This window comes from Arachis hypogaea, chromosome 3, assembly GCF_003086295.3.
Source record: "Arachis hypogaea cultivar Tifrunner chromosome 3, arahy.Tifrunner.gnm2.J5K5, whole genome shotgun sequence".
Taxonomy (NCBI): Eukaryota; Viridiplantae; Streptophyta; class Magnoliopsida; order Fabales; family Fabaceae; genus Arachis; species Arachis hypogaea.
This window is the reverse complement of record NC_092038.1, coordinates 42,509,026-42,533,823: the sequence shown is the minus strand read 5'-3', so window position 1 is coordinate 42,533,823 and position 24,798 is coordinate 42,509,026. Positions and strand designations below refer to the sequence as shown.

The window sequence follows — 24,798 nt, the reverse complement described above, 5'->3', positions numbered from 1 at the left end:
TATTGTTTTTACTGTTTTTTTTTCGCTAAAATCAAGAAAAAAGAAAAATGCTAAAATTAAAAATAGAAAGTAAGAAGGTTTTTTAGAGGGATTTCATTACTCATCCATTTGATGATCATTCTATGTTAAGTAAGCCTTAATCGAGGACAATTTAGTCAACCTTTCTTTAATCTATATGAATGTCTAAATGAATTTACTCTTGATTAATGTAGGAGCTTGGCATTAGACACCTACCTCTAGCACATGTGAAATTCATCAAAGCAGAAGACATGTTTAAACTGGCACAACAATGTTTGACACAAAATGCCTCCAGGGAGGTCGGTGTTGTTGCAGCCTTCTCGACGATTCTTTAATTAAAAAAAATTGGCGTCCAGGATATTATATGCTAGAACAAAAATATTACATAATTACAAAAAATCAGCCAGTATTTATGTATAAATAATGTTTATTAACTTATTTTTAATATATTTTATATTTCCAACATATATTCTATACAAGTGACCAATTTAGTGACTGTTTTTGTGATCTATAGTGATTTAGAATGCAAAAACCTTCCATTTACTCTATCCTCTCATTGTATTTGAGATGCATATCTTCTATGTTTTGCTTAATTATTCTTACAAAACAAAATGTACTTATTAGAGAAGAGAGTGTTTTTATTCATTTGGTGATTTGGTGAAATTTACTCAGATCGTCTCTGTTTCTAAGCTACATTAACTTTCTTAAGATTTGTAAACAGTATTTTTGCGCGAAATGCTTTCGTTCTTACTGGCTAAAAACCACGAAAAACTTTGTAGTGACATAGTTAGAGAATTTGAGAAAGTATGCTAGCAAAGAACTGAATTATTGAACAATAATAGAGATGAATTTGTACATTACATATGATGCTGCTACTTTTGTGTTAAACTAAATTTTCTATTTGTTTTGGTAGGCTTTTCCAGAAGAACTGTTTAGTGTACTGAGAACAGTTCAATTACTGAGGGGGCTTAGTGTGGGACTTGGAATCAATTATTCTTGTGCCGAACAGTGGAAACCCTTTGCAAAAGAAGCTTTGAACAAGGTTGAGTTTATAGGTTATAGGTTATATATAGTAATATAGTATCGGTGTATTTATTTTATATGGAATATTATACACGCCGACCCATCTATTATTTATCATCATATTAGATTTTAATAATGTTTAAACTAACCTTTCTCATAAATAAATTACATGTGACAAGCTAAAGTTTAAGTTAATCTATAAGTTACTGTAGATAGCGATAACATAAGAAATTTAATTACGTGATGGCATAATGAATTTTGGTATACGTCTAATATGATCATTATAACTAATACTTATCAAAAGTAATAAAATTTTATTGATCATCAAACTTGAATAGTTTTAATTAAGACCACAATAATGAGATGGTGAGACCAAGCTCTCCTGGCAACAATATAAATATACCCAATTATATCCGTGACGCACACGAGAAACTAGTTGTTTGACGTAAATTATACACACAAACTTGGCCAGTATCTAGTACCAAAAGATTATATCTTCTAAGATATACAGAGGTACTACCAAAGAACCTAGCGAGATTCAAATCGGATGGGATTGCGAACAACTGAATCAAGATGTTTCAACTCCATGCTCCTCATTATCCAGAGAGTGCAAATAATGGTTCATACGGAGTCGATAACAAACAGAAAGACAGTTATTGTGGACTTGCAAGGAGGCATCTCGCAGAAGTCACGTTGCATTCTAGTAATAGGCAGACCAAACAACTCCGTTTCCAAGTCGAAGGTAAAACGAACCACTCCAATTCACGATCTATAGTACACTAGTAGGATCACACACAAGCCAATGAGAGTGCCGCTCACAAATATTTCATTTCTTGCGCCACGAAAATCGTACGGAAACACCGGATGATCAACAGTTTTCCAAGAAGGATTTGCACCAAAGTGAAAACTATAGCCCCAGATCTCACCTTGGAATCAGTTAGACGAGACGAGGCACAACAACCCATAACAAGCTTGTACTGTCATGCAGAATATCATAGCCAAAGCCACACAAAAAATCGTTTCCGCACTCGTCGGAGCCTCGAATGGAACGGATGGGGATACCGAACGAGTACTGGGATTGAGAAGAGTAAGAGTTTTATAGGGAAAACCTTCAGACAGGCAGAGCAATCCATTGCAAGATCCCCTGATGAATTTTCCGTCACCCGGATGTGACACGGGCTGGGGCTGATGCTGGCGATCAAGAATAAGAGATTGTGAAGAGCAATGCTTGATGTCGCCCGCCAGTCCCACCGGTAGCTTCCAACACAGCAATGGGGCGGCGGATGAGTTAGCGTTGAGCGTTGAAGGTGGTGCATGGCGAATTCAGGGCTGGAAATTAAGGAGTTCCATGAACGGCATACGCTCTTCAGTTGCCAGAGAAGCCTCACTGGAAACCTCACCAAGATTTCTCTAAGCAGATCTACTGGAAGATTATCTCCGCATTCAAGGTCTTTCATTATCGTAGTCATAACAAAATTAGGTTTACGTCTGTGTATATATATATATGGTGCCTTCTGTGATGGCCATTGCGATCTGTGCCTAGGATGGCTATGGGAGCTTGACTGTGATGACACGACACGTGTTGGGTTGACTGGCAAGTTGGATCACAGAATTCTAAGTTTGAAGGACGGTAACTCTTTTAACCAAGAGGGTAATTATAAATGTGTGTGGTCCGTGTTTAGCCTTGTAATTATTATTTAGTTAAAGTGTTAAACTTGTACAAAAATAAAAGAACGGAATTTTTTTAAAATATTAAAATAACATTTTTTTATTTATAAATATATTTTTTTATAATTTTTAAAAAACTTTTTTTTTAAATTTATTTTAAATTATTTGTGTAATTAATGTTAATTTTATTCATTTTTAAGATAAAATAATTATTTTTTATAAAAATATCTTTTAACAAAAATTTTGTTTTTTTGTCATTAAATTGTGTTACTAAAATATTTTTAATAAATTATTTTTTATTAATTAAATTATATTTTAATTTATTCAAGGATATTTTGGTAAGTAAAATTTAATAAAAAAAAATAAAATTTTGTTAAAGAGTATTTGTAAAAAATAATTTATTTTTTTTGAAAAATAGATAAAGTTAATAATAGTTAACAAAAAAAAATTTAAAATGAATTAAAGAATAGGTTTTTTAAAGTTATAAAAGAGGAGAACATACATTTTACAAATAGAGAGAAGGAGAATGTTATTTTAGTATCTCTGAAGAGAGGGAAATGAAATTTTTTCTTTTAATTATTGTTTTTTATTCTTTTTTAATACTAATTTAAATCTATTAATTTCTAAGAGAATAATGTGCTGATTTTAAATGAGTAATTTTAAATTACGTGATGCGCTCAGTTGCCCATTAATCAGTGAGATGGCCTATCTCCTCTATTATTTTGAAACAGTTCATCTTCTCTATTATTTAAAATTGTTTATTTTCATATTATTTAAAACATTTCGTTTTTACGAACTTGGTTTAATTTAAATTATTAATATTTTTTATTAGTTTTAAAAATTATATTTTTATATTTATAAATACACATACCTCGTTTACACGGTAAACAAAATACATTTATAACTATTTATTTCGATAATTAATGCAAGATAAATTAATGCGATATAAATTAGTAAATACACTATAAATTACATATTTTGTTCATTAAAATAATTAAATTATTTATTTAAAAAACCCAATAAAAAACTACTTGTGGAAATTAAATTACAAAGAGTAGTGATGACAGAAAAAAAAATTGACGAAAGAAGTAAATTTTAAAGAAAATGAAAATCAGAAATATCATGAATGAAACTTAAACGGTAGAGAGAGCTCTGAACGCCGGCTTTCATGGAAGAAAAAGTAAGGTTTCGACTGTTAATGGCGTAGGCGACTGGTTTGTTCCGATCAGAATTTTTTTGGTGTGGCAAAAGGAGGACCTTCTGCAACACTAGGAGCTGGTTTTGTCAAGGTAGATGATCTTCACTTTTACATGAGCAGTTTCGATTTTGTAAGAAGTCATAGTCATGAAATTAGTAATATGTTGGACTTTCTATTTGCAGAAATTAAAAATTTATTTGTAAATAGAAATCGATCTGGAAGGGGACTTCAATTTTTTAGGCCATTGGACGAATGAGTGGAGCTCGAACTCCGTGGATGAGGAGTAGGAGAGGGATGTGCTGCCTTTAAGAAACTAACTACGAAGTCACGTGTCTACATCTCATTGAACGCTCATCTTATAACCATCTTATACTCTAAAATATTATGTATTTATTAGATTGATTACTTTATGATTTATTTTGCCAAAATGATATAATAAGAGTAAAGATTATAAATTTAGTAAAATTCTTTACTTTTAATTAATATTGTTCTTCACAAAAAAATTTATTATTTAACATTTATAAATAAGTTGTACATTATATTAAATCAGATTTGATCTTATTAGATTATATTAGATTGATTTAAATTTAAAATTTCAGCAAATACTATTAAAAAAATCAGAACCAAATTAAATCTTCTAATACCTTAACAACAAAATAAACTAAAACATAAACCTAATAATTAAAAATTAAATGATAATTTTGTGACATTCACTAAACTTGAAATGTACTTATAAATTTTTGTTGTCCTTACTTAACCCAGTAAACTTTATAAGTATCGCTATTTTTAGCATTTATGATTTTTAGATGAATTTATGGTCTATTTGAAATCTAAAACCGACATCACATAATTTTTTTATTATTATTCTTTAACATGATAAGATTATCGTTCTGCCACTTAGCTCTAGAATACTAAAAATATTCTCTTGAATATGTATCATAAATTATAAATCATTATTTGCTTAAGTTATTATTTTAAATTTTTAAATATACTTTTTTAAATTATTACATATTTAATTTTTAATATTATTGAACTAATTTTAAAAAATTTATTTATAAATTATAAATTATTTGATTATGTTATTAATTTTAATTTTTAAATTATAATTATATTTTATTTTTATTATAATAATATTACTCTTTTATTTTTTTAAAAAGACTACTAATAAGTTCCCATAATAACAATAATAATTTTATTTAAAAAACTAAATAGAAGGATTGTTGGGCCATCCGTGGAGGAATCAAGTGAAAGAACATAAGATGAGAAGACACCACATCCAACTCAAAATCTTAAGATGTCAAGTAAATGGGTCTCTCATCTTATAAACTCCCCACTCTTCTTTACTTTCTTTGATGTGGGACTACAAATCTAAATAGAGTACCTGTGAAGTGAAGCCTACTGCCCTCGGTACTCACTAACCCCAAACAATCATCAAATCAATCAATATAAATCCTACTGCATGTTCTGATAGAAGATCTTCACCCCTTTCATCATCAGATCGGAGAGAGAAGCTATTCATCGCCGCCATGCTCAGAACTGAGAGAAGCTGCAGCATGCAAACATAGAGCAGAAGTAGAAATCACTCAATAGCTATTCCAATCTATTCCAATCCATGTTCACTTCCACATCAAAAAAAAAAATCACTGAGCATACCAAAACACGGTACAGTACAGAAGTAGGTAGAATTAGCAATATATTTTACCTACTATAAATCTAAATAGAGTACCTATAAAGTGAAGTCTGCTGCCCTCGGTAATCACTAACCCCAAACAATCATCAAATCAATCAATATAAATCCTACTGTATGTTCTGATAGAAGATCTTCACCCCTTTCATTATCAGAACGGAGAGAGAAGCTATTCATGGCCGCCATGCTAAGAACTAAAGAGAACGCTGCAGCAGGCAACTATAGAGTATAGGTCAAATCATAGGGTTAAATCATATCCACTGTAGCCTTTGTGGATCCATGGAAGAGTTGTTGAGATACATGAAATTCAAAACCTGACAAGAAGAAGAATGCGAACACCATCCTGCCGTTTCCAAAAGACCCCTACAATTGAAATAAGAAGTGGAGTGAAAAGGGGTTTATAGGGTATGGGATAAGAAACACAAATAGTTGCATTAAGTGGAAAGGGGGTTTATAGGTGTGAAGCAAATTGGAAGGGCATAATGGGTGAGGGTTGCAGATAATCTTTTTATATTCCAATAAAGATATATCTATCACATCAATGTTTCTCTACTCATTCAAAATTAAAATAATAGAATCAAAATAAAAGAGAATAGTCAACATTTTATTAATTATTATTATTATTATTATTATTATTATTATTATTATTATTATTATTATTATATAGAGTTGAATTGTATTTTGAGATGACTTAAATTTCAATTAGAATTAAAATAAATTTTAGTTATTATAATGAATTAATAAAATTCTTGAATTGAATTGAATCTCAGTATTTAAAGTATCTATAAAATAAATTAAAATTGTATAACAGACAACTTCATATTTTATTAATATAATATCATCTTTATTCAATAAATATATTTATTTATTAAACTATATGGAATAATTTAAATACATCTGAAAATTTTAGATTTTAAAGCCACTAATATTTATTAAGTTGAAGGAAAGGGAAAATAAGAAAATGAAGATACTTCTTAAAACCGAAGAATATAACGGCTAATGACTAAAAAGAAAACAAATATACTATTTTAAAAACAAAAGAGAATACTTAATATTATATCAATTATATATTATATATAAGTGAATTGAATTTTATGATGAATTAAAGGTTAACTAGAATTGAATTAAATTTTAGTTTTAAAATGAGTTAATCAATTTTAGACCAAAAAAATTTTAACCTAAAAAAATGTAGAGGGGAATAAAATAAATAATCTTTAGGTATAAAAGAAAAATTATTTGGAGACAAATTTGTACATACATTGTCATAGATTCTTTGACATTCGAATTTTAATTATTAAATTAATTAACATATTAATTTATAGTTAAAACTGTAAATAAACAAAACATTCTTACGCAATAAAAAAAAGTGGAGAAAACTAAAAATTGAAGAAAATACAAGAAAATCAATATATTATGCTTTTTCATTCCCACCATTTGACCTTCAGCATTTACATATCCATTAAGGCCCTTACAATTGAAATAAAAAGTGGAGTGAAAAAGGGTTTATAGGGTATGGTATGGGATAAGAAACACTAAAATAGGATAGCTGTAAAAAAAATTTTTATAGGCGTCAGACAAATTAGAAGGGCATAGGGAATGGATAAAAGTTGCAGATAATCTTTTTATATTCTAAGAGAGATTTATCTATCACATCCATGTTTCTATACTCATTCAGAATTAAAATAATAGAATAAAATAAAAGAGAACAGTCAACATTTTATAAATTATTATTATTATTATTATTATTATTATTATTATTATATAGAATTGAATTGCATTTTTTGTGTACTTAAATTTCAATTAGAATTAAATTAAATTTTAGTAATTAAAATGAATTAATAAAATTCTAGATTTGAATTGAATTTCAGTGTTTAAAATATCTATAAAACAAATTAAAATTTTATAACAGATAACTTTATTTTTATTAATATCTAAAAAATATCTAAAAATATAGAGGGGGTAAAATAATTACTCTTTAGGTATAAAAATAAAATTAATTGGAGATAAATATGTACACACATTGTCATAGATCTTTTTACACTCCAATTCTAATTATTAGATTAATTAACATATTAATTTACAATTGAACCTGTACAAAAACCAAATATTCTTACACCATAAAAAAAGTATAGATTGTTAATGTCTAAAATCTAAAGAAAATATAAAAAAATCAATATATTATATTATACTTTTTCATTCCCACCATTTGACCTCCAACATTTACATATCCATTAAGGTAGAGTGTACTTTAATAACATATTCTCTTCACCACATGTAGGATTTTTTTAATTTCAGACACTAGAATTCTATATTTATACCGAGTATTGTTGTTAACAAACTCACATTAGAAGCTTGAAATACCATTTACAGTGATTTAGTGAAAATGAGTGATATCACACCCAATCATTCTTTTTTCCAGGATCAAAAGTTGCCTAACGAGTTGATGATGGATATATTTTTCAAGGCCGACCTGAAAACTCTGATGCAGTGTAGGGTTCTTAATAAGTTCTGGAATGAAATGCTCTCACCCTACAATTTAATGAAAGAGCTTACATTTAAGAACATGGATAAATATACAAGTTTGTTTATCCATATGGAGCTTCCACCATGGGAAAATTCAACAATGAATATAACAAGCATTGATCCTATTGACGGTGCCGTGAGGTCATGCGAGCTACCATTCACCGTATCTAATATTGGTTGGTGGAATGTCATTGGTTCAGACTATGGCAATATTTGTATAAGGTACACTATCGGTGGCTTTTTATCTGAGTTGATTGTGTGGAATCCTTTGATGAAATGTGTCAGGTTTCTTTCTGATCCTGCTTCTAAACAATGCTGTCAAGCTATTTTTGGTTATGCATTTGGGTATATTCAAAATACTGATAATTATTTCGTTGTTTATGTTTCAAAGCGGCATTTTAATGATAAGTTTTTGCAATATCATGTCTTCAACTCATCACAAGGCTCTTGGATTAATGGTACAAGCAAGAACTTAAGGCTACATAGATTAGGATATCACAGTGTTTTCTATCAAGCAAAGGCATTTTGGATTAATTGGGTGGAAAGTACACAATATTCTGTTGCTAATTGTGTTGTCATGTTCGATATATATCTTTGCGAGTTTAAGAAAATAAAGATTCCAAGAAAAGCAATTAAAGACTTTCAATATCTTATTGTTTATGAGGATATTCTTTGCTTTGTATCTCATGAGAGTAGACCAGATAAAAATCGGGTCAACTTTTGGAAGGTAGATATCGAAGATGGTGGCTTTTTACATTGGAAGTGTATAACAGGGATAAGTAATGTTGGTATTATTACTAATCCTAGCCTAAAGGTTGGTGCTGAATTCCTAATGTTTAATGAAGATGACAGAAGCAATGATAATGATAATGTTGCAGTATCTTCTGGATTTTCTATCTCTAAGCTTAATATGCATACTAAAGGTAGCGAAACTTTTGTATACAGGACACGGATACAAGATATGATGTTTAAGTCTGTTACTAAGGTTCTTCAAGGTTTGCTTAGGCCATGAAGGATGAAAGAATTGTACCACTTTATTGGTACAAGATAGTGTTATGCTTTAAGAAGTTCTGTAGGTTCTTATGTTTCAAATTTAAATTCCAGCTTTATGTTGACTTGCTTTATTATAATTATCTGATTATTATTAAGAGTTAAATTCCAGCTTCATGTTGACTTGCTTTATTATAACTATCTGATTATTATTAAGAGGATTAATTTATTTGATATAGTTATGTACATTATTCTTATCCTTTACTGTTATTTTTATTTTTTTTAACTCCACAATCTTCTAAAAGATATCATTTAATTAACAATTTTTTTGTGAACTTGAATTTATTAATAAGAAAAGGTTTATCATATATTCAGATTAATTCATAGGAACTATTTCAGAAGTCTGATTGTGTTTATTTGGTAATTGAAGCCAAACATAGATAAGAGACCCTATGAAATTGATGCCATTGAGGTGAATTTTTAAAGAAAGTAACAAGAATCACTAACCATTATCACTAAATATTTATATTATATGTTGTAAAGATTTTTAGATATGTCTCGGTTGTTATTATGTGAGGCATTAACAACTTTATGTGTACATAATTTAAAATGCTAAAATTACTATTTCTTCGTCCTTATTTTAAATTCATTTAAGAAATTAATGTATTCGAAATTTTGTACTTCTCAATTAAAAAAAAGAGGAATATTTAGTATCAATTAATCTTTAGACAAAAAAATATAAAAATATAGAAGTAGGTAAAATAAAGAATTTTGACCTAAAATAAATTCTGTAGAAAAATAAAATTTTGAACATTTTTGAACATTTTTTTCAAAACTTTATTTAAAATAAGAAATTTAAAAATTTTATAAATTACAAATCATGTTGATTCTTTTTAGTAACAGAAGAAAATAGAAAAATTGTCTAAAATGTAGAAATAGATTCTTACAAAGTATCTTAAGGTTAGATTTAAGGTTTACGATTTAGGATTATAGTGTTGGGTTGACCTTTTACAATTTGAAATTTAGGTTTGAGTTGTTTTGAAATTTAGGATTTAGGAGTTATAGATAATGATATCCAATTAATTTATTTAATAAAATTTAAAAATAAAATTCTAGAAGTAGATTAAAAAAAGATGAATTGTTAAGTAAGAAAAAAAGCATCAAAGAAAGAAGTTGACTAAATTGATGAACTATTTTTTAAAAAACTTATTTAAATAAGTAATGAAAAATTTTATATAGTACAAATAATACCAAAAAAATCTTTTCTACGTGAAGATAATAGATACCGTGTTTATATATATATTAATTGATGTAAAAAATATATGCCAAATTAATAGAACCACATCCCATAAACGGTGAAATTGTTGGGATTGAGATGTATTTAAAGAAGGAAAAAAATTACTCACCATTATAATTTGAAATTGGTTATTAATAATAATTATATTTTCTAAAATAACTGTTTTGTAATCTTTTAAATTCAAGAAATTAATCTATTCCAATAATTATTTTGTTTAGATATATTAAGTAAATTTAAAAAATAAAATGGATACCTATTTTTAAAAAAAAGTAATATTTCATATCAATTAACCTTTAGAGAAAATTTTTTCAAATAAATCTAAATATGTATTTATATAAAATAAAGAATTTATAGGTATAAAAAAATATTCATCAGAGAAAGAAGTTGTTTAAATTCATGGATAATTTATTTAAAAACTTTTGTAAGTGGAGAGAATAGATAAATTAGTTAAATCTATATAAATTGATGTATAAAAAATGCTATTTTTCTAGAAGCCAATCCTGAATAAAAAATATCTGTTTTAAAATCTTAAAAAGTCCTTTAAAAAAATGGATGTAAAAAAATTCATATTAAAAATTTTAGTATAGTAACATACAATAAAGATTTATGAGTAAAAAGTAATATCCATTATTTAACCATAGTTGGATAACTACTATTGATCTACAGAGCACACCACAAGCTCCAATAATCACAAAAGAGATTTCATAGGTTGTACTCCTTAAACCTCATCATTTCCTTCTACCTCAAGTATAATATATTATTAGAAAGCTTTGTAGAAAAAATCACATTAGCCCTATAGCTCAGCTAAAAATATTTATTTAACAATTATCATAGACTCGGGCATACTTATATAAATTCACTAAATTTCTCCAACAGCAGCACATTATTTTTTGAATTATGAGGTGTGGTTCTATCACTTCGATATTCTGTTTTAGTGTAAAAATGTCCATTAACAATACACATCAAACTTCATCTACAAAGAAAGATTTGCCTGAAGATGTCCTAATGGAGATCTTGGTGAAGACCGAGCCAAAGACTGTTGCGAGGTGCATATGTTTGAGCAAACAATGGTACTGCCAATTATCTTCCTATCAATTTGTGAAGAGAAATTTTTTTGCAACCAAAGGTAGGCATTTCAGCATTCTCTTAACATTTGGTTTTCCTCCGTGGGAAATCGGGCGTGATTGGCTTACAAGCATTCATGGAGAATCTCAAGCCACTACACCTATTAGGTTACCATTCAATACATCCGATTTTGGATGGTGGAGTGTCATTGGGTGTGACAATGGGTTGGTGTGTTTGAGGTACAGCCTTCATGGACTCCCATCCGAGATCATGCTGTGGAATCCTCTAACAAGGCGAACACGAATTTTAAAAGATCCTGGATCAGTTCGTTCTTTGCATGCTGTTTGTATATATAATTTTGGATATACAAGTGGCATTGATCAGTACTATGTAGTTCACGCTTATAAGAGGAGTTTTCGAGACAGGAGGCTGGAGTTCACATTTTACGATTCTCGAATGAACGACTGGACTGAGCATGTCATCGAAGACAAAGTAATTCAGAAGTTAGGGCCGAATAGCGTATGGCTGAATGGTGTTATGTTCTGGATTAATTGGGTTGGTGAGGACTATATCCATCCACTTTGTGTTGTGTGTTATGAATTAAAATCAGGCCAGCTTAATCGGTACACAATCCCGAAGATAGCCAAGAAGAAGTTCCAATATCTTTCGGCTTTTAATGATAAGGTCTGCTATATTTCATATGATAGTACATGTCAAGATGATAAGATCGGGATATGGAAATTAGACACCAATGCATCCAGGAAAAAGATGTGGCAAAACATACTCAGCATTAATCCAATCAGCATCGGATTTAACCCTAATATTTTTATTGGAGATCAGATCATTATGCTAATGGAGCACAGAAGCAACCTTATGAGGATCAATGATCGTCATAATACTGAGATTTGTTTGAAGAGTCTGAACATTAAAAAAAATCAGAGCAAAGAGTTATTCTACAGAACTTGGATGGAAGAGATCGAGATCAAGTCCTTAAGCTTATTATTGCAAGGGATGTTAAATCCTTAATATTTAATTTTATGTCTTTTAATCCTTAGAGCAATTAGTGTTGCTGTTATCAATCTATATTTCAGTCTGGGTTATGTATTGTGTTATTTTAATGGATTTTCTCTATGTGTTCCTGTGCAATATATTGAAGAGTTTGAACATTAAAAAAAATCAGAGCAAAGAGTTATTCTACAGAACTTGGATGGAAGAGATCGAGATCAAGTCCTTAAGCTTATTATTGCAAGGGATGTTCAATCCTTAATATTTAATTTTATGTCTTTTAATCCTTAGAGCAGTTAGTGTTGCTGTTATCAATCTATATTTCAGTATGGGTTATGTATTGTGTTATTTTAATGGATTTTCTCTATGTTCCCGTGCAATATATCTTTAGTTGTTGTGTTTTGAATTCACCTATTCAATTTGGGTTTGCTTATGAGGCATCTTATATTAGATTTACCCCTCTAATATTCATTTGTTTTAGTTGAAATTAGATTTGAATTTCATTAGCAACACAGAACTTTCAGTTATTATAATAAGTTTCGGTACTTGAAATATATTATAATACATATTAATAATAGATAATATAAGTTTCGGTACTTGATACATATTAATAGATAATATATTATAATAGAACAAGCTACTAGATATATATAAAAGATATTTTTCAAATCCAGCCTTTTAGATGCTACTAAGATTTCAATACGAAACTCATAGATATGCTATGATCTACACATAGAAATGATTTAACAAATCCCAAATTTTTTGGATCATAGTTGCCACAAGTTTCTATGTAATAGCATCATCTATTGCTTAGGAGCAATCACTATAGTTAGGTTGTGTGTCATAGTTAGGTTGGGTGTCAGGGAAGAAGTTTCATGCTAAGCTACATTTTTAATTATTAAAATAACAAATGACGGACATCATAAAGAAGTCAATGATTTGAAATTTTGAGACCCATATATATTTCTGCTAACCACAATATATCTGAATTCTGAATATATTAAGTTCTCATTTAGTATTATTTATACTTGAAATAAAAGTGAGTAATTTTAGCAAGGACCTGTTTGTGGAGCTCTCTTTGTACGTTGTTGTTATTTAGTCCACCTTTATGAAGCTCCTTTCAATGTAAATATGGCACTCACATCAGCAGGTCCCTAAACAACATAAACCATTCTGTCAGAAAAGAGTTTTCAATTTCACACTATGGACAAGGAATTATGCAGAACAGCAAGGGCCAAAAGGAAGGAATTTCTAATCCAAAACCGTGCTAAACAGTTTTCTATCAAAGGTCAAATTGGTATTATATATATAGTTTATTTCTCCACTTAAAATCTTTGATAGATTGTATTATAAATATCTTTAGATTCACTTTGTATCCTTAATGTTATCTATCAGGAGCTGCTAGACGGCCAGCTTTGAAAGATATAAGCTCTTCTCTCAATGTAATTAGACCTATGATTTTTGGTTCAAACTCTTCATCTAAACAAGACAATCAAGGTAATTGATTGTTTTCAGCTTACTATATGTAAATTCAAGTGTTTTGAACATGATAAAGAATCCTTTTTTTGAATGCTACCATGAATGTTTTGAATCAAAATATTAGGAACTTAGTGAGATATATACTTGGATTATTGGAATAACTTAGATGTTTGATATCAATGAAATAACCTGTGCAAGTCTTATGGAATTTCATTCTGGTGTTAGCTTTTTCATAAGTTCAATAATTTCGAAAATCAAGTTACTTATGACACATATTCAGTCTCATTTGCAATATCAAATGTGAAAAGCATAAAAAACATACATGAAAATTATACTCCAGAACACATACTTTCAAAAGATGGTCAGGGATGTCAATGTGATCCATCGGAAGAGATTTGTGAATCAACCATTAATCAGACTAAAGGCTCTCCAAATGGTCAGTTAGTCGTTGTTTATTCATATAATTATTATTGCATAATTATAAGAACTTGGTACTTGGTTTTTGTGTAATAATCTTATTATTTGTCATTTATAAGTTAATAGATTTGAGATGCAAAAGAGCTAGGATTGGAGACTTATTTTTAGGGATGGAAATGTACAGAGTAGCAACAGTACAAGTAAAGGTCATCACGGTAAGTATAAATCCCTATGTTTAGTGAAAAAACTTTGTAACCTTGCATCAGATTGAAGATTTTGTTTATTTTGACGATGTATTATTCTCCATTATAGATCAGACGCAGAACTATGTTTCAAAGAAAGCAGATGATTTGCATGTGGGATTGACAATGCAGAGCACTTTGACTGCTATCACAGCTCAGGAACCGATACATCCTAAGAACATTTTCCCGATACATTCTCAAACCAATGATTGTTTAAGCAATAGGAATTCATCAATCTTGGAAGGTAAAATACTTGACATCTCTATTATGAAACTTTGCATTAATACATTTATTTTTAGATTATATTGGCTTTTAGTTACACGAATTAATAAATTTTGTATTTAAATTTGGTATATCACTCAATGCAGAAGATCCTTTGCTAACAGCTGATGAAACATTAAATAATGGGGCTGTCAATGTAACAGATATGTTGTTAGAGGGAATCGGTAATTAATTTCCATCTTTAGTGTACAGACACTTTAACTTTTAGTTAATCCTCTAATTTTTTAATGTTTGTTCTTAGGCGAGGAGACAGCGTGCAACAATTCGGTATATACAGAAGGTAATGTGGTTTCCATTGTTAAACTGCAATAAATTATTGTGATATTATAGTAATTAGTAAAAATAGACTAAGGTTACTAAATTTAGATTCACATATGCTCTTAATAAGGTTGGTCTCACAAGTCGTACTTATAGTTATTAATTATTGAATTAAAAAATAGCAAGAATTTAACTCGGATTTCTATTTTATCATGTGTGTATGTTGCAGAATATATTAACCATGGTGAATGCATCTATGAGTGTGAATTTTGTAATGCTCTCTTTTGGTATGATGAAAGAATTGGAAAACATTATAATGCAACTATTCCTAAGTACACGCTGTGTTGTAGAGGAGGTCAGGTTCAGTTGCCTCAACCGAAAGAACCTCCTCTTATTCTTCAACGTCTAATGTGGAATAACGATGATAGAAGCAAGAACTTTTGTGAGAATCTTCGAACATACAATAGCATGTTTGCATTCACATCTTTGGGTGGTAAAGTCGACAAAGTCATTAATCGAGGCAGAGGTCCACCAACATTTATACTATGTGGACAAAACTACCACCTTCTTGGCAGTCTTATTCCCCCTGAAGGATCAACTGCTAAATTTGCTCAATTATATATATATGACACAGACAATGAGATATCTAACAGAATCCAAGTTGTAAGGTATATATTCTTAGTGGTGTATCTCTGTTAAATTTCATTCAATTAATAAATTTAATTTATTAGATTTATTTGTCTTTTTGCATTGTTAAGGGTGCTCAATCAAGATATATTAATATGATTTCTTTTCTTTATAAAGTGAATTAAACATGATTTAAAATTAAGAAATAATCACTGATTATATTTCTTTTAGTATTTTAGTAGGGTTTATCTAATTATAGACATTAAAGTTAGTCCTTAATCGAGTTTAACAATTTCATGAACCATATAATAAAGCAGTGATTCAATTTTGGACAGTGGAAATGATCATAGGAGCAAAGTTGATATGCTAATTGTCCAAGAACTGAAGGAGATGCTTGATAAAAATAATGTGTTGGTAAAGTCATTTCGCATGGTTAGAGACTCTTTGAACAATGGAACTCAAAAAAATGTTAAGCTTAGGCTTATTGGTAAGAGAGGACGAGATGGAAGAAGATATAATTTGCCCTCAGTATCAGAAGTGGCTGGATTAATTGTGGGTGATTTTGATGCATCACGAACGGAGAGAGATATTGTTGTTCAAACCCGAAGTGGATCTCTTCAGCGTATAACTGAACTCAATCCATCTTATCTTGGATTACAGTATCCAATTTTGTTTCCATACGGAGAGGATGGGTTTCGAGAGCATATACCACTTAATCGCATTAAAAGAAAGAATGACAACGAAGAAAAGTGCGTAACCATGAGGGACTATTTTGCATTTTATATTCAGGAAAGATTCTCGGACGGTTCTCCTTTGCTTTATTCTAGACGACTATTCCAACAATTCATAGTAGATGCTTACTCAATGATCGAATCATCTCGACTAAATTACTATCGTTTTCACCAGGAAAATGTACGGTGTGATCTCTACAAAGGTATATGTGAAGCTGTTGTGAATGGAGATAATTCTGCAACTACGCACGGTAGACGTATAGTCTTACCAGCAACTTTTGTTGGAGGTCCTAGATACATGATTCAGAATTATCAAGATGCCATGGCAATTTGTACCAAAGTTGGTTATCCAGATTTATTCTTGACCTTTACATGCAATCCTAAATGGCCAGAAATAGTGGATCATTTGTCTACAAGGGGACTAAAAGCTGAAGACAGGCCTGACATTGTATGTAGAATGTTTAAAATGAAGCTAGATACCTTGATTAAAGATCTTCGTGTGAATATGTTATTTGGAAGGGTCGTTGCAGGTATTTTTTTAAGTAATTTAGTCGGTTAGATAAATTAGTTACATTTTGTAACAACATAATGACAAACTTTTTATACAAATTAAAGTCTTATTAACTATTATTTGTTCTTTTCACAGTGGTATACACTATTGAATTCCAGAAGCGTGGTTTGCCTCATGTACATATATTGTTATTTCTTCATGAAGGGGACAAGTACCCTACTCCTGATGATATTGATAACATTATATCTGCGGAAATACCAGATAAAAGCGTTGATGCAAAGTACTATGATGCAGTCAGTAACTTGATGATTCATGGTCCATGTGGAGCTTCCTTAAAGGATTCACCATGTATGGACAATGGTAGGTGCTTGAGGAATTTTCCTAAGCGTTTTGTTGATTCCACTTCTATTGATGATGATGGATATCCCGTTTATCGCCGCAGAGACACTGGGAGAACTATAAAGAAATCTGGGGTTGAATTAGATAACAGATGGGTTGTTCCACACAATCGAAGTTTATTGTTAAAATATGGTGCTCACATCAATGTTGAGTGGTGCAATCAATCTAGGTCAATTAAATATTTATTCAAGTATGTTAATAAGGGTCATGACCGTGTTACTGCTTCTTTTTACCGCGAGGGGTCTACAGAATCATTATGTGATGAGATTGACGAGATAAAGATGTACTATGATTGTAGGTATTTATCTCCATGCGAAGCAGCTTGGCGAATTATGGGATATGATATCCATTACAGGTACCCAGCAGTCATCCGCCTACCTTTTCACTTGCCAAGCGAACAGATTGTTTTATTCAAAGATCACGAATCATTAAAAGATGTGGTCGAAAGGCCAACTATCAATCAGTCCATGTTCTTGGCATGGTTTGAAGCAAATCGTGAATTCGAGGAAGCAAAACAGTTGAGCTATGTAGACTTTCCTTCCAAATTTGTATGGAATGCTAATTCCAAGAAATGGCATCGAAGAAGGTCACATCATGTAATTGGTCGTGTTTATTTTGTTCCTCCTTCTTCGGGGGAGTCATATTATCTTAGGATACTTCTCAATTTGGTGAAAGGACCAACAAGTTATGAGGACATTCGAACATACAATGGTGTTGTTTACAAATCATTTCGGGAGGCATGTTTTGCTCGCGGTTTGTTGGATGATGACAGGGAATATATTGAAGCAATTGAAGAAGCAAGCATTTGGGGTTCTGGCGAGTACCTTAGGAATCTATTTGCCACTCTTTTGTTTTCTAACTCAATGACTAGACCCCTATATGTTTGGGAGAAGACATGGAAAATACTCTCCGATGGTATACTTCATAATAGAAGAAGACTACTTAACCATCCAGGTATTAACTTGCTTCTAGATTTTTCTAATTTTCAAATGACATATTTCTATATCAATGTTTGCACTTGATTTTTTTTTAATGTAGGACTAACAATATCCGACAATGAGTTGTTAAATCTCACTCTCATAGAAGTTGAGACAATTCTCAAGAGGAATAATCGTAGTCTAATGGACTACCCTGACATGCATTTTCCTAACATTAATTATGAGGATGGGATGTCTTGCGATCTTTCAAATAATAACCTAATCAATGACGAACTGTTGTACGACAGACAAGACTTAGGGTCAAAGTATTTATTAAATCTTGCCAAGATGACCACTGAGCAAAAGAATGTTTACGATACTATTATCAACAGTGTCGACCGGGGTGAGGGTGGTTTATACTTTCTATATGGCTATGGTGGTACAGGGAAAACATTCATATGGCAAACTCTTGCTGCATCTTTGCGTTCAAGAGGCCAAATTGTATTAACAGTTGCTTCTAGCGGTATAGCCTCTTTGCTAATTCCTGGCGGTAGAACGGCTCATTCTAGATTTGCAATCCCTTTAAATGTTGACCAATTTTCAACTTGCAACATTAGACAAGGAAGCCAATTAGCCGAGTTGATAGTGAAATCTAAGTTGATTATATGGGATGAAGCTCCAATGGTCAATAAATTTTGTTTTGAAGCTCTTGATCGTACCATGAGAGATTTGCTTAAGATTGTGAACTCCAATAGTGAAAATCTACCATTTGGCGGTAAAACAGTTGTGTTTGGAGGTGATTTTCGACAGATTTTACCCGTAATACCGAAAGGTTCGAGACAAGATGTAGTTAATGCAACCATCAATTCATCTTATTTGTGGGATCATTGTAAGGTGTTGAAGTTGACTCAAAACATGAGATTAAAGGGATCTAACAACATTGAAGGATCTGATCAAAGCTTAAGGGAGTTTGCAGATTGGTTATTGAAGATAGGAGATGGAAAGATCGGTGAGATTTCTGATGGTATTGGTAGAATCAAAATTCCAGATGACATCTTGATAAAAGATTGGAATAATCCAGTTGAAGCTGTTGTAACATCTACATTCAAGAATTACATTGAGGATCCAGATGACGAGAAGAATTTACAAGATAGAGCCGTCTTGGCACCAACACTTCAGACTGTAGATGAGATTAATGAATATATGATGAAGATTAATCAAAGACAGCATGTTTCTTACTTCAGTGCTGATATGGCTTGCAAGTCCGAGACACAAACAGATGTTGCTGCAGCTGTTCACACCCCTGAATTTCTCAATGGTCTCAAGTCTTCCGGTCTTCCAAACCACGAAATCAAATTGAAGGTTGGTATACCGATTATGCTTCTTAGAAACATTGATCATTCTTCGGGTTTATGCAATGGGACACGTTTGATTGTTACTCAGCTTGGGAAATGAATTATTGAAGCCAAAGTAATTACTGGTAATAATGCAGGACAAAAAGTGTTCATACCACGTATGAACCTGTCCCCTTCTGATCATAGGATCCCCTTTAAATTTAATCGAAGACAGTTTCCTATAATGGTTTCCTATGCTATGACCATAAATAAGAGTCAAGGTCAATCGTTATCTAATGTGAGCTTACTTTTAAGGAAGCCTGTTTTTAGCCACGGTCAACTGTACGTGGCTCTTTCTCGAGTAACAACTAGACAAGGTCTCAAGATACTAATTTCTAATGAAGCAGGAAAAGAGTCAACTGTGACTGATAATGTTGTCTATAATGAAGTTTTTAGAAATCTGGATTGAAGGTAATATTTCGAATGTATTTTATTCCCTTTCAAAAGTTTTATTGTGATATGAATATTTATTATGACTATTTTTTAATTTTATCACAGGAAACCTATCACGCCGAAGAAGGAAGACTTTTGTTTATAGAAAGGTGCTAATATAATCTTAGATTTGACATTTTTTTTGTTTTAAGCATATGTTTTATTGCTTTATTGTTATTAGCAAAAGCTTCTTTTAATGACTTCTCAAGGTTGTTTCTTCTAAGATTTTTAAGGTCGAATTTATCCTATCTTTTAACTTATGATAGTTACATGTATTTTATAATCTTAGTATCATTCACAATATATGATATCTATTGATATACTTAATTCTATGAAGTTTATATCTATTTCAAAATACAAAATAACATACTCATGCAAGATTATCCACCAGAAACAAACATATTATAATTGAGATAAAGCCAAGAAATTATTTGATGTCTAAATAAATCAAGCATATCTTGACTCACTAACCTTATATGTAGATATGTATCATATCAGCATCTTGACATGCAATGCTTCCTGTTGCTCACTGTTTATTAGGAATTATCTAGCATAGACAAAATCATAGTGTTAAAACCATGTTAGTCTGAAGAAGAATAAAGCGACAAGTTTACAACTGAGTTCAGTAATAGAACAGATACTCAAAATATGCAGGATCATATTAACCATCATAACTATAGTAGCTTAACATCTCTCTACTTTGTAATATAATCTCAAGAATAATAAAATAACCAGAAGCAACTTAACATCTATCAACGGCTTAATTAATAAAAAATCATGTATGATTTACTTATAAAATTTTTTTTAGGTGGTTTGATTAAATGTGAAAACGCCAGGTAAAGTTTTTTAACTGACATTTTAAATTTGTGTTTCAGAAAACATGTCATAGTAGTCGTTGATTCTTTTTTTTCAATTATATAATATCTCACTGTAAAAACATGAATGAACTGTATAAACTGTTATTAAAAAATACGACATAAAGTTGTTGAAAATTTAAACAAAAAATGCCATGACAATTATGTCATCAATAGTTTAATTCAGAATAATATTTTTAATTTGTTAAGTTATAGCGTTACATTATAACACTACTTTTACCAAAAACAATTTTTTAGTAAACTATCTACTATTTAATTGCTACTCATATAGTATTACAAAGTAAATAATTGTTGAGTTTATTATGTAAAACAATTTTTTTTTATTTGAGACATTTAGAATAGTGGCTCAAAGCCAAGAAAAAAAATCATATGCGTTGTTGAGTAGTTTATGTAAAAATGTTTTTTTTGAGACATTTAAAATAGTGGCTCAAAGCCCCCAAAAAATCATATGCGTGTATAAAAATAATAATAATTAGCATAAATTAACAAATTGAACGAAACAAACGATTGCTTATTAGTATTTTGATTTTTGGAGATTATCAAAAACAAGATTGCAAAAAAAGTATTTATACGAGCAAATTGAATTAAATTTATTGGTCAAAAAAAATATAATGCTTTCAGTGAAATAAAAAATTTTATTGGAGATCCATATTTGTCGTATGAAACAATTACAGAATTTTTTAAAATTAAAATGAAATCATTAAATCCAGTAACGGAGCTACGTTAATAAGAGGGCAATAGCCTCCCCAAATTAATAATTTGTAAATTCTAAGTCTCTAATTTTTTACTTGAGTCCATCTTAATTTTCAATTTTTTCTCTCTTAATTTATATTTTTCATGTTGCCCGCTCACAAAAAATTTAAGACCTCTAACCCAAATCTTGCGCGAGTGTATATTCATAATGATGATGATCCTTAGCTTTAAAGTTAACTCATTAAAACCAAACTACAATTACAATTAAAAATTAAATAGCTCATCAGTCATAATATAAGAAGAATATACAATGGAGGACATTTTGGTGTGAGAAATGAATATAGAGATAGAGATGGAAGAAAATATACAACCATAAATTATTACACCAATTTTATATCAAAACAATTATTCGTATAACATCATTTCTAAATATATCAATGAAAAAAAGATATACAATGAAATTTAAAATTGTACAATTAACTTCTTTCACATTCAAAAAATTTATATTTGTGTTTCAGATTTAGATGGGTGTCAAAGCCAGTCACTAAAACAGATTCACTAATAATATAAATCATTTCGTGTATAAATATATTTTTGGAAAGAAAATACATATTAGGTAGGGACAGCTAAATAAATTAAATAGTGATTTCTCAGTATTTGCTTTTCTCACTAATAAATAATGAATATATATAACTACTCTATAGCCAAAAATTAATACACCAACCAGTAATTCACTAATAAATATCTTTCCATCTATAGATATATTTCTCGAAAGAAAATACATATCAGGTAGGTACAGCTAAATAAATAAAATAGTGATTTTAAGTATGAAAATATCTAGGAGGCCAGCAATTTTTATGTTTTGCGGCCAGCACTTAACCATCAAAAGAAAAGTGAGTGATCTTCTACCGTTAAATGTAATCTCACACCATAAAAAACACTATTGATGGCCAACGAATGGTTACAAAACACAAAAGTTGCTGGCCCCTAGCACTCCTCAGTAAGTATTTGCTTTTCTCACGTTGAATGAATTTTTAAACTATTCTTTAAATTTCCGCAACAAAAAAATTTTGTCCGTATGAGTTTTTTTATAGGATTATCGAAAAGGAAACTTACAGACCACTTATATGTACATTAAAAAAAACTTACAGAATCACTTTTTTTACAAATATTTATTATTATTATTAACGACATTAGAATGTGCGTAAGATATATATATTAGTAGGAATAATGCAATACCTTTTAGTCGAGATATACAAGAGAAACTTTACCGAGGGAAACAGCAGATGCTTTCAGCCAGGTCGTGAGGAATTCAACTCGGGAGGAAGGTTCAAAAAAAAGTTAAATACAGTAAAAAAAAACAGTTAGATCCCTGAACAAGATGGGTACAGATACAGATCCCAAACAGTAAATAATGCAATTAATTCCAAACTACTTAACAAAAATATATGAAGATGTGAATATTGAAATATTTTGGAAATTGCTGGGATTATAATTTTTGTTATTCATTTTATATACCTAGATATTCCGAAACACCTCTCATTGTTATTCCATAATTCTAAACTCAACCAACCAAGGAGAAATATAGCAATTACAATTAACAACTCAAACTTTTCAAGGAGATCTTCCGAAAATATATGTGTGGCCTTTGTGCTATGATTATTGCATTCGTAAAGCAAAATCACAAATCACTGATGTGACATACAAAAAGTTACGATCAGTTTCTTTTCACATAATCACAACAAACACGCATAACTTTTATGTTATTAACAAAATTAGAAAGTGCATAACATACATATATTACTAGAATAATTCAATATCTTTTATGTGAAGATCTGAAGGAGAAACTGAAAAATATCAATTTCAATTAAGAAATTAGTTATTTGAAAGAAGCAACAGAGTTTATTATCGATTTAAAATTAATCAATCAAGCAATTACTAATCAATTCTATCCATCTATTAACAGTTATCAATCAATTCTAATAGAAAATATTATTTAATTCTAATCATACGGTCACATTCACAATCAATATTTTTCAATTGGCAACGATGCCTAATTAGGCAATCAATAATCGTATTGTAACGATCGAGTATATTAACAATTAACAATCAATTAGAACCACTCAACAATCAATTCAAACAATGGTGATTTCCAGTGCCCTCTAAATCAAATTTGAAAATAAGGTACATGTTTATTATTTGTATTAGCACTTTAGCATAATCATTATATCATAACATCGAAGTAAAATTAAATAACTAGATACCAATCACCAAACATTTTCTTTCGCAATTCAAAATTAGCCAACCAACACAAAATCAGATATCTGTAGAATAAGTTTGGTAATTATCAAATCTCCCATACAACAAATTCACAAATTCAATTCTCACGGCAAAAAGATTAAGTAACCTTCGGTGGTCTGCCAACGGGCAGAGACAAACGACAAAATCCATGACGCAGGTCAGCGTGCAGCAACAACATCCAAAGATGAGAGACGAGCAGCAACAACCCCCTACAGAGGCAGAGGGAGGCGCGATACACGAGAAGCCGAGAAGAGAAGGAGGACTGAGGCAGGGCGTTAGGTGCAGTGATGGCGACGATGGGCGACAACAAGATCTGATGAGGAAGAAGCAGGAAAGCACAGCCACGAGAGTAGAAGAAAGCCGCAGCGGCGACGGTTAGCATGCGTTGGCGGCGATGTCAAGGTGAGATCCAGCGCCCAGATCTGTGGTTTGTGTGTGGCTATGTGCCGTTAGGAATAGATAGAAGTCAGTGAGTCGGAGAGGCTTTTTTGGTGAGTTGGGCTCCAGAGTTCAGACTAGGGTTTTTTATATTAGCTTTAAAAAATAATTAAAATATCCAATTGGTCCGGATTTTTCAAACACTCCGGTTCACAACTTTTTATCAAACCTGTGCGGTTCACCATCATTTGCTAATAGCGAAAACATGAGGTTGTCATTTTCATGGGATGAAAATTTTTATAATTATTTATTATGTCAATATTAAATTCCTAAATAAACATGTGTATAAAATATTGGTTAGCTACTTTTTATAAAATAAATTTATAAA

General features: G+C 30.5%; 1 long non-coding RNA gene across 1 annotated transcript; it reads right to left on the bottom strand.

Moving 5' to 3' along the window:
* Positions 1-5,151: 5,151 nt before the first annotated feature.
* LOC140182622 (uncharacterized) lies at positions 5,152-24,504 on the bottom strand. The gene is made up of 6 exons (XR_011878574.1): positions 22,971-24,504; positions 20,635-20,710; positions 13,535-13,628; positions 5,909-5,957; positions 5,634-5,800; positions 5,152-5,453 (listed from the first exon to the last, which is right to left on the bottom strand). It is a non-coding gene; the product is annotated as an uncharacterized lncRNA (long non-coding RNA).
* Positions 24,505-24,798: the final 294 nt, after the last annotated feature.